Below are 4,303 nucleotides of genomic sequence, written 5' to 3' on the forward strand. Positions count from 1 at the left end.
CATATTATAATAGAAAAACAGTATTCATATATTAAATATTATTAACATCCATATAAAAATATAGTTGTTATTATTTGATTATGCATTTAAATTATTTTTATTTAACAAAACAAAGAACATATATGTTTAGTTGTTAAAAAAATACTACTGTCAAAATAGTATTTATTATAAAAAGTATAGACGTAACGAAATTGATATATGTAGCAAGATTTTATTAGACTTTGTTATCAAAATTACTTGGTGGTCACCTAACATTATTAGTTTATATATATTGTGAATTTGGTCACATTATTTACTTAATTTTGAAGATCAGATGACTCGTTTTTATTACTTTTCTCGAAGGACTAAACTAATATTTTTAGACTATTTTCTCTTAAAGTAACATATTTATGATGGTAATTTCTATGATATAGAAGGAAAATTTTTTTTATACCTATATATTTTTGTTGTTAAGAGTAGTATGTGAGAAGTGTCTAGAGAGAAGAGTTAAGGACAATGTCTAATCATATTTAAGTAAGTTTTAGTGTGCTTTGTCCCCTAAAACAGTGAAAGAATTATTAATTAAGTATGGCAAATGTGATTATGATGATGGGCCTCAGTTTAAATGATTTTTGTAAAATTCTATCTATTGTGGGTCATGTTATATTTATAAAATAATTATATTTTTGTTTTGCATTAAAATACGTACTAAATATTTATATACTTTATACCTATTTTAATTAAATTCATATATGAAACATAAATAAAATGAAAACGCCCCCATTTAATTTTATAGAAAAAATACAAAAAATTCATCAACTATCAATTAAGGACTAATGTATAGCCCTTTTTTTCCACTGAATTTTAAACTGTGTTTTCGTGAGTTGCTAAACTTACAAAAAGGTTATATATACTCACCAAAGTAACTCCTCTAAACTCACATACAATGTACACTCTCCTTTTCTATGAATTAATTTCTTTTATTTATACATAAAAAAATAAACTTAACTCCCAAACAAAATGTTTATTTAAATTAATACTTTAAATACTAAACGTATATCGCCTAAACCATTAACACTTATTTATAAATATTTAACGCTAAATCTTACACTATTCTAAATCCTAAATTGTACATTCTAAATTTTAATCCATAAATCTTAAACCCTAAATTTAAATCCTAAATTATAAACCATAAACTTTAAACCCTAAATTTTTAACCTTTATTTTTAAATTCTAATTGTAAACGAAACATGCATAAAATTTAAAATCTAAATTATTCTAAATCATGGACCTATTCCTAAATCTAATATTATTCCTGAACCATAAATTCTAATTTCTAAATCTTAAATGCCAATTTTTAATCCAAAAACTCAACATTTATGTGTTAGTTTTTGTTTAAAATTTTAATTAGAGATTTTTAGAATGACATAAACATTATCTCATTTTAAAGGTAAGACCAAATAATTTATTAATATTGTCATTGAACTCTAAATCACCTAACTAAGCAAATTACATAGCAACTATTTTTGTATTAATTAATAAAAAATTCAAAAAAAATTTTCGACAGAAAATATACGTTTATCATGAGGAGGAAAAATTGATTAGGTGACAACTCATTATTTTTGTTTTGCTTTTTAATCAGATTCCCTACAACATAATCGATAAACTTACTTACATTAGTCCTTAATTAACAATTGATGAATTTTTTATTTTTTTTCTATAAAATTAAATGGGAACGTTTTTATTTTGCTTATGTTTCGTATATGAATTTAGCTAAAATAAGTCTAAAGCATATGAATACTTAGTACGCATTTTAATGCAAAACAAAAATATAACCATTTTGTGAATATGACATGACCCAAAATAAATATTATTTTACAAAAAAAAAAAAAAAACATTCAAACTGAAGCCTATGGTCATAATCACATTTGTCATATTTAATCAATAAATCCCTTCACGTGTTTCAGGAGACAAAACACACTGAAACTTACCTGAACATTATGAGACATTGTCCTCAACTCTTTTTTCTCTAGACATTTGTCACACACTACTCTTCACAACAAAAATATATAGATATAAAAAGAATCTTCCTTCTACGCCATAAAATTCACCATTTATGATAGCAATGGTAAGAGACTTGGTCAGTAGCAATGGAAGAGTGCTAGGTTGACAGGAAATGGTCGGTGAGGCTCTCCAATATTACACATGTTGAACTTTTAAAAAGGAATGGAGAAAAAATAAAGAATCGCGAGAAATGTTTTGAAAATGATAATTTTTTTAAAAATAAAGAATGAAAAGGAGAGTAACTATTATTACGGACAAATAGAGTATTACATAAACTAACTCAGCTATCTTTTAAAATATATATATATATAAAACTGAAAATAAAATACATAAATAGAGCGATACTTTAAATAAAATATGGATATGGAAGTAATCTCGTAAATTATTAAACATGCATGTTATTATACTAGCTAGTTGTTTATGAGATGGGAGTGAACTTCTCAATTAAAATATGTAATTGTTATATTATGTGAAGTTTTATTATTGGTTAACAAGGTGAAGAGCCGTACATAAATAATATTCATATTTTTTTTTCAAGAATTAAAAATGAGATTCAAATACGAGACCTTTAAGTGAAGATAGAAAAATTATGTCAATTTGAGTTATATCTTGTTAGCCTAAATAATATTCAGTTTAATTAATTAAAAATTTACAATTGATATAATTAAATAATTTTTTTAATTAAGAGGATCCATTTTCATTTTATGCTAGAAACCTAATTAAGACGCAATCTATCGTTGTCGTTGTTTTCATGTGCAGGAAAAAACAGGTCAAATATCATCTGCCAAACAAACTAAACAAACATGCTTCATGCATGGTTTAATAAATTCTCGGAAAGGAACATGTTAATACAGCAAGGTTTCGATACATCATAACATCACATTATTGATGTGTTCCTACTCAACGTAAGACAATTTCGTGCCCAACATTCCAACAAGAAATGCTCAGAACATTAAGAATGAACCACGGTAGTGGCGTACCACACCATTACAGCAACTATCGGATAATTCACGTCATTCCAATTATACCCTCATCATGCGGCTTCATTGAAAATATGTGATTTATAGTTTCCCCGGTTCAATTCACATTCTTTTGAGCTGTTTGGTGAGGTTCTAAGAAAAAAAATTTTTGAGTTATCTTTTTTTAAAAAATCTTATGGAAAAGTAAAAGTAATTTTATGTTTGAGTATCTTATGCAAAAAGATCTTTTTATCTATCAATTTTGTTTGGGTATAATGATATAAAAATATTTTTTTGTTTATTTATTAGATAAAAAACATCTTTTTTTTAAGAGAAAAAAATCTTTTAAAAAAAGATGTAAATTACAGTTTCTCAAAAAAGATTTTTTTTTATTTTTCTAGTGCTTTTACTTTTATTACTAGAAATTTGCCAAACACGTTAAAAAATAAAAAAAAGATCTTTTTTCATTGAAAAATGATTTTTTTTTATCAAAATAATGGCGCCCAAACAAACACTTACAATAATAAAATTTGTAGATTATTTCTCGGGGAAAAAAAAATTACAATGCACTAATAAAAAGTTGTATGTCTTTAAAAAAAAATTTCAAAAAATTTTTTATAATGAATTTATAAGTCTTAAATACCAAACAAATCCTTGAAATTGCAACATTAAACACGTTTCATCTTTTTGTCAAAGATATGTAAGTTTAGCCTTATAATTTTTATAGGACTTGTATTTTTTCTTTGACGATCTATGAAACTATTACAAAAATTTCTCGCGATTAGTAACTTGATAGTTATTTTAAGGACCTATAAATTTATACTTAATTTTTTTGGACTAATTTATTCTTTGTTATTCTTCTTTTAATTTTATCATGATTATATAATAAAAATGAATTCTACTCGATCCTCCCTCATATAATGAATAAATTATTCCGATAACATGTCTAATAATTATTGGATGAAATGAATTATGTTATCATTGTTAATATTAATTCTTAATTTAATTTGAGTTTTGACAACTAATGTCCTTAAAATTTTAAAATATTTTAAAAATATTCTTAATAATTTTATTTTATTTTTGTTCTGATGGTTACCTGAAACGTTGATTTGGGACTAAACGTGAGGTCTAGGTCCCTTGTAATGGCAGCGTCTGATCTCTTTGGTGCTAAAGTACTGTTTGTCCGAATTCCTCGTGAGGAAGTATGGATAGTACCTACAAAAGACTCCGATACTTAACTTAACAAGAACTTTAAAAATTTTTTTATTAGATTAGAACGTGTCTTATACCTAGAAAGTGCC

This window comes from Arachis ipaensis, chromosome B02 (assembly GCF_000816755.2).
Source record: "Arachis ipaensis cultivar K30076 chromosome B02, Araip1.1, whole genome shotgun sequence".
In the NCBI taxonomy this organism is placed as follows: Eukaryota; Viridiplantae; Streptophyta; class Magnoliopsida; order Fabales; family Fabaceae; genus Arachis; species Arachis ipaensis.